At 46.8% G+C, this 14,828-nt stretch overlaps 1 long non-coding RNA gene across 1 annotated transcript in view; it reads left to right on the forward strand.

Moving 5' to 3' along the window:
* Nucleotides 1-14,828, forward strand: part of LOC146345140 (uncharacterized) — a 38,506-nt gene that overhangs the window by 20,361 nt on the left and 3,317 nt on the right. Inside the window, exons 2-3 of the long non-coding RNA XR_014791887.1 lie at nucleotides 7,804-7,983; nucleotides 9,154-9,247. This is a non-coding gene — a long non-coding RNA (uncharacterized LOC146345140). The remainder of the gene's footprint in view (nucleotides 1-7,803; nucleotides 7,984-9,153; nucleotides 9,248-14,828) is intronic.

Raw genomic sequence — 14,828 nt, forward strand, 5'->3', positions numbered from 1 at the left:
ATAGACTTATACGCAGAGTAGAGCGGTGAATCTTGCGTATAAGCCTATGGACACATAGACTTATACGCAAGATTCATGACTCTATTTGCGTATAAGGCTATGGGCACATCCTCCTGATTGAATTAAAAAAAAAAGACATGGCACTCGGCAGGGACAGGGAGGAGGCGAATGGCTTTGGCTGGCAAGAAGCAGCCGAGTGTCGTTCCATCTCCAGTCTGCCTGGCGCAGAGGTAAGTGGTCCCGATCTGCTGTGGATTCTTGAGGCCAGATTCCAAAGAATCCAGCCTCATTTGAATCCTCAGCAGATTTCTCTGACATCCCTACAGATGGCTGTCCAGGCTCGTCTTGAATGCCTCCAGTGTGGGAGAGCCCACTTGAGCTGATGTGCATTTGTGTTAATATATTAGCACAAGTGCAAATTTGCTCAAATTACCCCCTCCAAGTTAAAAAACAGTCCACAGTTCTGTGGAACTTGGAAAACTCTGATCTGCTCCAGAATCGACACGTTGGATTCATTGAAATCTGAACTCATTGGAATCCATTGCAGATTTCCCCAACATCCCCAACGTCCACTGCAACCCAGTCTCCTCTGGGAGCCCTCTGCTGAGCCAGGATACGATACTAACTAGCCACCTGCAGAAATCAGATTTCAGTACTACCAAAACCCTCTTCAGAAATTGCACCCATGCATTCAGTCAACACATGACTGGGGAGGGTGCTGCATCTGCTAGCCTGCTCCCTGGCATCTGCATGTGCAAATATGGGAAGCCCTTGTGTGCACACCTTGTACACACAAAAGCTTCCACGCAGCTGGGAACCCTGATCACCAGTTTCCTGACCATGTGGCTCTTTCACATGTGCAGCTAGATGTGCAAAGGCCAACCTGCCACAGACGCTCACACTCTGTATGTGCAGATGCCAGTGAGTGGGGCCAGTCAGTGCAGGCCCCTCCCCCATCATGCATGGATTGCACATGTGGGAACATTTCTGCAGGGAGCTGAAATGTTCTAGAATTTTAACTGTTCTTTCCCGTCTGTTTAAGAGTGGCCAGGTTTTGCAGTCAAAATTCTGCTACCTGGCTGTGCCTTTGGGGGCATAGCCCAGAGTCAAACTCAGCAAGTTTAGGCTGATCTAGTCTCGAAACCAGCATGTTTTAAGGGGATCTACAGCAGAATCCAGTGTGGGGGGTTGTTTGTTTGTTTGTTTTGGTCAGGTCCAGGGATGGAGCTCAGCACAAAACTGGTCAATTCACCTAAGATGTGCAGCTAAAACAGAGGGGCAATGGCCATACCCTTTATGTTTCTGGCAACTGGAAGCTGTGCAGCTCCGGCTGGCAATGAAACTCTTGAGTAGTGTGGTCCTAAGTAGGGCTGTGCAGGGACCCCCCGATCTGACTCCCGATTTGGCTCGGGCAGATTCGGGGGGCTCCTGACTTGCCTCAGCCCCGAACCCGAAGTGGGGTTCAGATGTCGAACCCCACTTTGGGTCCCCCCCGACGCCCCTGCGCAAACCCCCTTACCTTGCCCCCACTGCCTTCTCCGTCGTCGTCCTCTCTGCCACCTCCGCCCACCTTCTCTGCCACTGCCCCCATCACTGCCGCCACCACTGCCCTCACTGCCATCTTCGCCGCCTTCTCCACCACCGTCCTCACCACCACCGCCCTCACCGCCACCCTCGCTGCTGCTGCCCTTGCCACCGTCCTCGCTGCTGCCAACTGCTGAGGTCTGGATGCTCACGGTGACTCTTACTGCAGGGAGTCACCATTTTTAAAATGGCAACCTCCTGGAACCTCCTCAGCAGTTGGCAGCAGCGAGGATGGCAGCAGCGAAGGTGGTGAGGGTGGTGGCAGTGAGGGTGGTGATGGCGAAGATGGCGATGGAGGCAGTGGCTCAGGTAAGAATCTGGAAGTGCCAGGAGGGCTGGGTTGGGGGGGCTGGGCCGGGGGGACAAAGCTCCGAAGCACACCGAGTACTTCGTAGAGCCGCGATCTACTCTGGGTCACTTCGTGCCCCCTCTGCTTCACCTTGGAAGGGGCACAAAGTGACCTGAAGCAGCCTGCTTCGGCTTGGGGTTCGGGCCTCAGGCTGACATGGTGCACAGTCCTAGTCCTAAGGCAGGGACTGTCAGCCTGGTTGCCTGGAAAATGGGGATATGTTCTCGCTTCCTCCCTCTCATGCAGTATGAAATCAATGAGAGAGTTTTGTTTGTCTACATTGACATCATCATGTATCAATGTCTGATTGCCTACCTGATGCCACAGTGGCATGGTGTTCACTACGTGATCCCTAATTGGCTAGGATCATGTGGCAAAGAAGCCTTTTCAACTAAAAAAAAAAATGGTGTCAAAACAATGACTGATTGGGGAAAAGAAGATGTAAACAGGAAACACATAAACGTGTGAAAGAAGGGAGTTTTGTAAACATTTTCACATCCCAAGCCAGCAATGCTTAAAGCAAAATTAAAGCTCTGGAACATTGGACAGGGTGGGGTTACAGGTCTGTCTTCTCCCTCCTTTTATGCCCTACTGGGAAGCTTTTGCTCCAGTTTCCAGTTCAAAATCTGTCATCTCACCACCACCTGCATTGATTGGGCTTGTTTTTTCTCTTCCCTCATTGTGAGCTTGCCTCATTGTGCAGTTCCAGCGGTAGGACTGGCTTGCAATAGCTTTCCCCCCAGCCATGCGATCTTTTCCGCTAGAGCATGGTAGTCAGCCATTTTGTTTCAAATTTCCTTCCATGCTCCAGAAGATGGCATTGGCTGACCAGGTAAACATGGCAAACTGGGGACATCTCATTCCCAGAGGGATGGGTTGATCCTTCTCCTCCTCCCAGAAGGAATTAGTAATGCACATGTGCGTGCATGCGCGTGTGCACACACCCACACATACAGAGAGAGAGGGAAAGAGAGATCCTTAGCATCCTGCTATCCGGAAACAATCACCATAGCTCTAGGCTGTGTTTTCTTTCATTTACCAAGTTAGGCATTGTGGAAAAACTCTACAGACGAAGCTGGGTCAGTCTGCAAATGTTAACCGAGATGGCAAATCACAGGGCCAAGCTGTAGACATAAAGCTGCTAATGCAACGCGGCTGTTTTAAAGATTTCTAAACATAAATGTCTTGTGCCTGATGGATAATAAGCTAATTAAAAACAAGATCTAGTTACTAAATTGTTAGATTATGAGCCTTCAGGGACAGGAATCTTTCTCTTTGTTTTTCAGTAAAATTGTTGTTATGCAGCTTGAGCCTGTGGGGTAGAGCAGCTATAAAGCAGAATGAATGAGTGAATAATAAATACTCTAAAGTTACCCACAGCTGCTGCCTATTTTTTCGGGTACCTGATCATGACAGTATCTTCAGCATCTGAATAATAGGCAGCCACTAACATGTCATCCGGGGGGGGGGGGGTGGAGAGGCGGAACTCTTCTGGCCGATGCTGGGCAGTTGCCAGGTACTTCCTCCTCCTCTCCATCTTGACACCAGCAAACAGATAGCCCACAGCAACCGTCATATGTACACCCATTGAGAAGTAAGCCCCACTGAACTCAATTGAAGTTTATTTGGGGCACACATGGGCACAATAGGGCTATAGGAATTTCAGGCTTTGAGAATAACAGCTGAGCTATCAGTAGTCCAAGGCTATGCAGAGAGCAAAGAGGGCAACTGTGTCCCCCAGTGGTGTAGAGGGGCCAGGGATGAAGTACTGGCAGTTTCTTCTTAGCAGGGATGCTGATGTCATCCCCCACCCCCCAGAATTCCCTGTTCCTTCTCACCTTAGCTGCAATCCTCACAGCAGCTGGGGAAAATGAATTTGCCCAGCAACAATGTATTGTCCCTGATTGTAATGCAAGTATTGCGGGGGGGGGGGGCACCTTGGTCTTGAAAAGGCAATTTAGACCTATTAACTTTACAAACTACCTGCTTCTCGTGGAGATGAAAACTGCTCGAACTAATTTGTTGGTATGGATCCACACAGCTGCCAGGATTTGGGGACTCTCCTTATGGCCATAGGTATGGGGACTGTCGCTTCAAATTCTGAAGTGGTCTGCACTTCAAAATTCACCACTGCACCACTGGTGTTACTTGCAAATATTTACTCAAGACCCACAATGTGGGGAACCACTAAACAGATGCTGTATTGATCCATTGGGGGGGGATCCAAAATCCAAAAATCCAATAAGGCAAGAGTGGGCAACCTTTTTTGGCTACAAGGGCTGCACACAGTGCTAGATGGCAGGTCAGGGTCCACACACGCACATGCACATACATGTACACACACACATGTATACACACAGAGAGATACACACATATACACATATGTGTATATACACATATACACACACACACATACACACACACTTGTATATATATATATATATACACACACAGACACACACACACAGAGAGAGACACACAGACACACACGCATACACACACACACACACATTTCACCCCACCTTCCACATCTCAGCAGCCAGGAATGGACAAATCTGCCCATTTTGCATTCTCCCACATTCCTTCCCCCCCCCCCCAATCTCAAATTCTTCCCATCCCATTTATGAAGAAACTTGTGAACGTTCATAAGTTCTTATCAAAAAATGAACCATATAAAATGCTCACCCATCTGCACTGGCCAAATTAAATAGGTACAGCTATTCCCAGCAGGGAGGGGATCATGTTGTACCTACCTGCCATGAGGACGAGGAGCCTGTCAGAAAAAAAAGTAGCAACTCTGATTCAGCACCACAACGTGGCTGAATACACAGGGATTCAAAGCAGACTTTTAAGAGCTAAGCACTCAAAGCCCTGTGCCTCAATGGATAAATCCGTCAGTTTCGTTTTCACATCATTCAACTTTTTTTTTTAATGAGGTTTGTGAAGACATTTACAAATTTTGTTAAGTTCTCATTTCAAAACAATATGAACCAAACAAAATTCTCACCCATCTGTAGGTCCTAATCAGAAGTGAGTTATAAACTGCCACACTTGAGAGGAAGTTTTAGTCACTGTCCCCCCACAATGTGCCAGTTTGCTACACACTGAGCCAGTGTGATGTTGTGACTTAGAGTGTCAGACTAGGACCAGGGAGTTCTGAGTTCAAATTCCCACTCTACTTGGAGTATAGTGGGTGACTTTGGCCTGTGACTCTGCTGATTGACCTCATAGACAGAAGATTAAAAGGAGGGGAAACCATCGTGAACTCCTTGGAGCATTGAAAAATATGACTTCCTCTCTGCAGTCTGAAATGTTAGATTCTGGAATTCTACCATCTCAGTCAGTCTTTTCATCAGTGTACTGTGTAGAACAACTTTGAGGTTTTACTATATGCATATGGGTGTACATATATTTTAGGGATGGGGAGAATTTCATTTAGTTTACATTTCGGTAAGAACTGACCAATTCACATTTCCTGAATCAATATATGAACTGGAATACAATTATCGTTTGGTTTTCACACTTCTGAGAATGTTGTGATGCAGGTTCTCTATTTTTTTTTTTTAATGCATACGACAATGTCTACGTTAGGGAAAATGGCACTTCAAAATGGGGGGGGTTGGGCAGAAATTGGGCTTGCCGAGGAAGCATATATTGGCCAGAAAAATGCATCTTATGAGAAAGGTTTACAAAAAAGAAAAGTGTTTTTTTGTCTGATCTTTTTAAAGAAGGTTTTCAAACTGATGCGGAAACAGGAAAGATGGAACTTGTGACTGAAAATATTCAGAAGTGAGAGAAAGCAAAAAGACAGATTCATACACACACACACACACATATATACACACACAATACACAATACACACACACACCCCTCTATACACAGGCACACAATTATAAAATCAATTTGTTGTAAACATATTTCAGTGTTTCCACAAAAGAGTTTTGCAACAATACGTTTAACGGGATTTGCAAAAGTGATGTTTCCCAGCTCATATCCTTCGTCTTCCTGAGCAGCAAGGTGCCTTTGAAAATTACATAATGCAAATTTACAAGAAAAGGGTCTTCAAAGAAAAGGGGTATTGTGCAATTACCATTGATAACTTCAATGCTTTTGGTTAATGACACAGTTCAAGCCAGATAGATGAAGAACAATGGGAAAATGTTGGAAACAGGAAATATCTGCTACAGACATTCCTTTTGTTGTAGTAGATGATCCAGGTGCGGTCACATATTGACCAGGAAGGAGATGTAGGCATTGTTGAAGAGAATAGCCAAATCCCAAAGCATTCATCCCCCAATATGCAGCTGTGGTGTTCAAGACAAACAAAAAATTGTTCCAGCAATGAAGAAATACAATAGAAATCAAAGGGCAATCCATGTATGGTGGCTTCTAAGAATAACACTATTCTTCTCTCTCTCTCTCTCTCTCTCTCTCTCTTAAACCATAATATGCTTTGTGCCATCTGATATTCTGTGATTTACAAGGTTTGTGATGCCTATACAAAAAGCAAAAGTACAACATGGCTTCAACTATATTTGTGAAAGAACTTGAAGTGTTACTTTAGTACCCCTGTAGAGAAACCTTCTGCAATACCTGGTGCCTCCTCCATGTGTTGGAGTACAGTTCCCATCATCCCATTTGCCATGATGGCTGGGGATGATCAGAGTTGTCACCTTATCTAGATTACTGCAACTAGGAATGTTTGCAACAGATTCAAATGAGTTTGGATTTCTGTTTCTATGAGTCCAGCCTGCAGATTTTGCAGCAGACGTGAATCATAGAATAGTATAGTAGAATCATAGAATAGTAGGGTTGGACTTGGAAGGGGCCTACAAGGCCATGCTTTTCCAAAGTCACGTGGATTCCGAGAACTTGCAGTCTCCAGACTGGCTTTTCACTTTTTTCCCACAAACTCGTTCATTAGTTAATGCACAGTCATGCCAATGCAAATGAGCACAAATGCAAATTATTTTATTTTATTTTGTTTTATTTATTTATTTAATATTTATTTATTTATTTATTTATTTATTTACAATATTTGTATACCGCTCCATATCTAGAACAGATTTGGGAGCAGTGAACAAAAGAGATGCCTGAGAAACTGTAAAACACAGACCCTACTGAAATAAATTCCAAATTGTGGCAGGTCTCCCTCAGGAATATATTCCACTGCCATGGCACCATGACAGGGAAAACCCAATTCCAAGCACCCACTGATTTCATTTTCCAAAAGGAAGACACCTGAGCAGGACTGCCACAGATGCTCCTAGGGGATGGGAAGATCAAATAGGGGTATTCCCTCAGAGTGTGATGTCACACATTGGACATTTGTCTGGAACAATTTTATCGATGCCAGTAGGATTACTCATGATGGAACCTAAGCGTGAGTGAGTGCTAGATCCTGCAATGTATGAAATGTTCTCATTGTCTCCCATTTTCAGCTCAGCATGTGCTGCAAAGACACATGCACAAACGTACAGGGGATAAAAATATGATTTCATAGTGCATGCAAAAAGAACAAAAAAATCCAACCACACAGGAAATAATGCAAAGAGCAGCTCCAGGAAATGTATTTCCTCAAGGAAAGGAAAGGAAGGGTGTGGAGGAAAACATTCTAAAATGACTCTGTGAAAAAAAAAAATTAAAAGACCATTCTGCTCAAGATGAGCATGAGTGAATACTAAAGGAATCAGAGACAATTTATTCACCACACAGGATTCAGCTAATATATTGGGCAAAATTGAATAGTGTATGTTTTGGAGTGTGTGTGTGTGTGTGTGAGAGAGAGAGGGGGGGGGAGAGGGAGAGGGAGAGGAAGAAGCATTACTATTATTACAATTGTCTGATTCCTGCTGTTATTTATTCTCAGATTTTTTTCCAAAAATAAAATTGATCTATCACCCTTGTGGACAAGTTGTAAACAACAATGTATTGACCTTCTGAAGCTGTCTGAAGTCAGAGATCCACAATCCTTTGAAGACCATTGAAGGTGGCATGATAGAGCCATCATAATGATCCAGTGTGTAGATGCTCACCTCTACTGAATGGTGTAAGCTGTGGTGTGTGGGGGGGAGGAGGGGATCCCCAAAATCCAGAGCCCTTCCTCGTGCAGAAGGTCCATTCCTCTTGTGGAAGGCAGATCCTGGATCCAACCCCATATTTTTATTCTTTATTAAAATATTTTTAGTGCACTCTCCATCAAAAGATATCACAACCTGGCACAAAATGTTGCACCCCTGCCCCTCCCCCCCAAAATCCCAAACCTCTTGCCTGTTGCATTTAAAGTAAAAATGGAAGCACTCCTGGGGTGTTGGAATATTGCCTTCCTCTGGGGCTGACCTGCTCAAGCCTTACTGGACTCCAGGCCTAGATCTGCTAAAACGCATGGCAGGGGTTCCCTTTAAAGGAGTATTATCTGGACAGCAAGTCAAACCAAGCTTGGCGTCAAGAGTTGTCATGGTTGGGCAACTGCTAGGGATGTACGAAAGTGACTTACCTTTCGCGGATTATGTTGATGGTGGGGGGGAGGCGTTCCGTCCCACCCTCCAGAATCCTGGCTGGGGGGGAGGCGCTCCGTTCCTCCCCCCGGAATCCTCAAATGGCCAGCTGTGCTCTGCAGCAGCTTCGTGGAGCAGCCGGCCAGGCCCGGCCAGGCCAGAGCCGTCTGCAGCCGGATTTTTGGCCGTGGAGGGCACTGGGTAAAAACAAACACAAAAACAACCAACCGCGTACGCAAATGGCAGCGGCTATGACTGCCGCCATTTGCGTTCCTTCTTTTTGGCCGTCTTAATCTACGTAGATATTTACATAGACTATGACAGCAAAAATAAAGGGGAATGCAAATAGTGTAGCGGGCGCTATTTGCGTCCCTTTTTGATTCCCCATTTTAGCCCATGTAAATCTTTACATAGGCTAAAATGGCAAATCAAGAGGGGACGCAAATAGCACCCGTTACGCTATTTGCGTTCCCCTTTATTTTCTCCGTCATAGTCTACGTAAATATTTAGGTAGATTAAGACGGTAAAAATAAGGAATGCAAATGGCGGCGGCCATAGCCAACGCCATTTGCGTATGCTTTTTTTTTTTTTAAACCCACCCCCAACCATGATAGGCTACGTAAAGATTTACGTAGCCTATCATGTCTTTTTTGTCTTTTTTTTTAAACCTAGCCATGATATCTTTACATAGCCTATCACGTCTTTTTTTTTTTTTACACAAGCCTGGAAATGGTGGTGGTGGCAGCCGGTTGGAAGACTGGCCGCCGCTGCCGGAGCCGCCGCTGGAGCCGCCGCTGCCCGGAAGAGCCGCCCCAGGTAAGTCTCATCCCGGGGGGTATCTGCGGGGGCGTGGCAGGCCGTTCCACCACAGATTTCGGGGGGGCGAATGCACTGGCATTTGGCCTCACCGAGATCCATGGCAGAATTCTCTAACATCCCTAGCAACTGCCAAGGGCTCACAACCCAGCAGGGGCCCACTGACAAGAGCCCCCTGGAGCTGCTCCTCCTCTTCACCATTGCAACCTGCTTGTTCATCTGCCTCTCACTCTGGCCCAGACAACAGTGGTGGTGGAAAGGAGGAGCAGTAGATGCCACTGCCTGCTTGCTCACCGGCTCCCTGCCTGTCAAGCAAGCAAGTGGTAGTGATGAGGAGAAAGAAGATGAGGAGCAATAGCAGCTGGTGCCAAGGGTGGTGAAAAGGCAGACTCATTGAGGGGCAGGGCCCATTGAGGGCAACTTGCCCAAGGGCCCTCAAAAAGCTACAGCTGGCAGTCATTCAGATCATTATACCTTCTCTGCACAGCTTCCACCCATGCTATCTGGTCCATTAAGCTATGCTTTGTACTCCATCTGGATATGACAAAACACCCTAATCAACATTGCTAACAGAGTACCTAATATCTAAGGTTAGAAGCAAATTATTCCAAGGGAGAAATTATCCAAACAAGACACACGTTTCTAATGTGCACCTATTTCCCCCAGATTGTTGTATGAATCCCAGAAAGATCACACTGATCACTAAAACTAAACCTTCATTAATGATAGAGGAATAAATTTGATTTTCAATGGAGGCCTCATTTCCATTAAAGGCTGTGCAGCTTAAGCAATACATCTAAAATTAGATAATTTATGGATTCCTTAACTTTGATTTGCATACTACTGTAGCATGAATTTAAAAAGATGTGTGCTCTAAGCTCTTGTACTCATAATGTTACGCCACATTGGGAAAACAGGTATGATGGAAGCAGTTGGAAGACTGGAGACTAGCTGTGTTAGTCCCATGCCTACTAAAAGAAATAACCAGCTAAGAGATGGTGTGTCTCTGTTCTTAGATACCTCAAAAAGCGACTCTGAAGAAGGGGCATGGACAGGTGTGGGTCAGCAGAAATCGGAGTTTGGGTTCCGACAGTTTCCCGACACTCTGTTTTGGCCCTCCAGACATTGTTGGACTGCAAGTCCCATCATTCCTCACCATTGGCTTTGCTGGCTAGGGCTGATGCAACCCATAATCCAATGGCATCTGGAGGGATACAAATTTCCCACCCCTGATTTAGGAGCGCAGTTGAGTTTTGGCCATTGACAGAGCAACATCTGTCTTTCTGGAGAGCTGTCCGAGGTCCTGCAAAGCCTAACTTATGCCCTACTATTTGGAACCTGAGCCCTGTTGCTGGACAATGCTCCAGGTCATCTCTCTCCAAGCCTTGTTCAGTACTCCATGTGTTCTTAACTCAGACAATGGGAGTGAAACAACAAATAGTCTTCCCCAACTATTCCCAGTAGCTGCAGGATATAAGAATGAAGGAGCGGCTGCAGAGGGAAGACCAAATGCACACATCCCACCTCCTCATTGAAAGGACTAGGGACACCCATTCATTATTTCTGGGCTCCCATTTTGTTTGTTTCCTGACAGAAAATGCTGTGCCATGCCATGCCAAGACCAAGGGTGAACATGAGAACCAAAGAAGAGCCCTGTTGGATCAGACCAAGGGTCCATCTAGTTCAGCATTCTGTTCACACAGTGGCCAACCAGCTGTTGACCAGGAACCCACAAGCAGGGCATGAGCACAACAGCACACTCCCACCCATGTTCCCCAGCAACTGGTGTACATAGGTTCCCTGCCTCTGGTACTGGAGGTAGCACATAGCCATCAAGACTAGTAGCCATTGACAGCCTTCTCCTCCAGGAATTTGTCCAACCCCCTTTTAAAAGCCATCCAAATTGGCTTTGGATGGCTTTAAGCATACCACATACTATGGAAGCAAGTTCCATAGTTTCACTGTGCACTGTGTGAAGTACTTCTTTTTATCTGTCCTGAATCTCCCACCAATCAGCTTCATAGGATGACCCTGGGTTCAGTATTTTGAGAGAGGGACAAAAATGTCTCCCTATCCACATTCTCGACACCATGCATAATTTTGTAAACCTCTGTCATGTCTCCCCTTACCCTCCTTTTTTCCAAAATAAACAATCCTAGCTGTTGTAACCTTCTCTCATAGGGGAGATGCTCCAGCCCCTTGATCATTTTAGTTGCCCTTTTCTGCACCTTTTCCAGCTCTACAATACCTTTTTTTAGGTGTGGTGATCAGAACTGTACACAGTATCCCAAGTGTGATCGCACCATAGATTTGGATAGGGGCAGTATGATATTGGCAGTTTTATTCTCAATTCCTTTTTCTAATTATGTCTAACATGGAGTTTGACTTTTTTACAGCGGCCACACATTTGGTTGACATCTTCATTGAGCTGTCCACTACAACCCCAAGATCTCTTTCCTGGTCAGTCACTGCTAGCTCAGATCTCATCAGGCTATACTTGAAGTTGGGATTTCTTTAGGGATGGCGGAGAATTTCTCCACGAATCTTTGGGAGGCCGAATGCCAACGCATTCAGCCCCCCAAAATTGGTGGGGAAATTCTCCGCCGGCCCCCCACCCCCCCCGGGATGGGACTTACCGTGGCCGAATGTCCCTCTTGGCAGCGGGTCCCGGCGGCGTTTCGGCGGGGGCGGGGGCAGCGGACGGTATCCCGACCGGCTGCCGCTGCCGCTGCCATTGCAAAAAAAAAAAGTAAAGTAAAAAAAACACACACACACCCGTGATAGGCTACGTAACGATTTACGTAGCCTATCACGGCTAGATTTCCAAAATCAGCCGTGATAGGCTACGTAAATCGTCACGTAGCCTATCACGGGTGACTTTGAAAAAAAAAAGCGCATATGCAAATGGTGGCGGCCAATGGGCGCCGCCATTTGCGTTCCTTATTTTGTCACGTCCAGTCTACGTAAAGATTTACGTAGACTACGGCGAAAATAAGGGAATGCTATTTGCGTTGCCCTTATTTTCGCTGTAGTCTACATAAATCTTTACGTAGACTAGACGTGTCAAAATAAGGAATGCAAATGGTGGTCCCCATGGGAGCCGCCATTTGCATACGTGCTTTTTTTTTTTTCAAAGTCACCCATGATAGGCTACGTGACGATTTACATAGCCTATCATGGCTGACTTTGGAAATCTAGCCGTGATAGGCTACGTAAATCGTTACGTAGCCTATCACAGGTGTGTGTGTGTGTGTTTTCTTACTTTTTTTCGCAGCTGGGTAGACGGGGCGCTTCTACCCGGCCTGAATTTCGCCGGCGAGGGATGGGGCGCCTCCCCTCCGGCCTGAATTTCAGCCGGGCGAGGTGGGGCGCCTCCCCCCCCTCGCCTGAACTTCGGGGGGAGAACTGAAGCGCCTCCCCCCCACCGCGAAGCAAGCTTCGAGAACAGGTAAGGGACTTTCATCCATCCCTAGATTTTTTTGCCCCATCGTGCATCACTTTACACTTGCTACATTGAACTGCTTTTGCCATTTAGATAGGGGTGGACGAAAGTCCCTTACCTGTCCTCGAAGGTTGTTCACGGTGGGGGGGAGGCACTTCGCTGCTCCCCCCGCGAAGTTCAGGCCAGGGGGGGAGGCTTCCCGCCTCGCCCCGGCCGAAATTCAGGCCGGGGGGGAGGCTTCCCGCCTCGCCCGGCCGCAAACTCAAAAGTTTAAAAAAAAACAAAAAACGCCCCCTGATAGGCTACGTGACGATTAACGTAGCTTATCACGGCTAGATTTGCAAAGTCAGCTGTGATAGGCTACGTCAATCGTCACGTAGCCTATCACGGGTGACTTTAAAAAAAAAAAAAGTGCGTACGCTAATGGCGGCCCCCATAGGGAGCCGCCATTCGCATTCCTTATTTGGTTGCCGTAGTCTACGTAAACCTTTACGTAGACTACAGCGACCAAATAAGGAATGGGAATGGCGGCTCCCTATGGGGACCGCCATTATCCGTACGCGCTTTTTTTTTTTAAAGTCACCCGTGATAGGCTACGTGACGATTGACGTAGCCTATCACGGCTGACTTTGCAAATCTAGCCGTGATAGGCTACGTTAATCGTCACGTAGCCTATCAGGGGGCGTTTTGTTTTGTTTTTCTTTCATTGGAATGGCGGCGGCGGCAGCCGGTCGAAAGACCGGCTGCCGCTCCCGCCCCGCATGAACACCCGACGAACCGCCGGCCGGACCCGCCGCCGGGAGGGACATTCGGCGAAGGTAAGTCCCGTCCCGGGGGGGGGGTGCGGGGGGCAGGGGAGGTGCAGAGGATTTATCCCCGAAACTTGTTCGGGGGGCCGAACACGTTGGCGCTCGGCCCCCCGAAGTTTCAGGGAGAAATTCTCCGCCATCCCTACATTTAGATTTCCATTCTCCCAGTTTGCAGAGAACCTTTTGGAGCTTTTCACAATCCTTTTTTTTTGTTTTAACCACCCTTTGGTGTCATCTGCAAACTTGGCCACTTCACTGCTCACTCCTAATTCCAGATCATTTATGAACAGGTTGAAAATCATTGGTCCTAATACTGATCCCTGTGGGACCCGCTATTTATTTCCTTCCTTTGGGAGAATTTACCATTTATTCCTACTTTCTACTTTCTGTTCTTTAACCAGTTACTGATCCATAAGAGGACCTGTCCTCTTATTCCATGACTGCTAAGTTTGCTCAGAAATCTTTGGTGAGGGACTTTGTCAAAAGCCTTTTGGAAGTCCAAGTAAACAATTTCTACTGGATCACCCCTGTCTACATGATTATTGACACTCTCAAAGAACTCTAAAAGGCTAGTGAGATAGGACTTACCTTTGCAGAAGCCATGTTGATTCTTTTTCAGCAGGGCTTGTCCTTCAATATGCTTACTAATTTTATCTTTAATAATGCTTTCAACCAATTTACCCAGAACAGACGTTAAGCTAACTGACCTGTTATTTCTGGGATCCTATCTGGATCCCTTTTTGAAAATTGTTGTTGCATTGGCCATCTTCCAGTCCTCTGGTATAAGGGCTGACCTTAGGGACATGTTGCATATTTTTGGTTAGAAGATCAGCAATTTCATATTTGAGTTCTTTGAGAACTCTAGGATGGATACCACCTGGGCCCAGTGATTTATTTGCTTTCAGTTTGTCAATAACATTGAGAACTTCATCTTTTGTCACCACTATTTGCACAGTTCCCCAGACTCCCTTCCTGAAAACATCAGTTCAGGCACAGGTATCTGTCCTATATCTTCTGCAGTGAAGACGGATGAAAATAATTTATTCAGCTTCTCTGCAATCTCCTTGTCCTCCTTTATAGGGATGTCAGAGAATTCCGCCATGGATCTTGGTGAGGCCAAATGCCAGTGCATTTGGCCCCCCGAACTCCATGGCGGAATGGCCTGCCACCCCCCCCGCCCCCCCGCAGATCCCCCCCGGGACGAGACTTACCTGGGGCGGATGTTCCAGACAGCGGCGGCTTTGGCAACGGCTTCGGCAGCGGCGGCTGGTCTTCCGACCGGCTGCCGCTGCCGCCGCCATTTGCAATCTGTTTCCCCCCCCCCCATTCG

This window comes from Heloderma suspectum, chromosome 5 (assembly GCF_057233095.1).
Source record: "Heloderma suspectum isolate Gila_16-S chromosome 5, 16-S_ref, whole genome shotgun sequence".
Classification (NCBI taxonomy): domain Eukaryota; kingdom Metazoa; phylum Chordata; class Lepidosauria; order Squamata; family Helodermatidae; genus Heloderma; species Heloderma suspectum.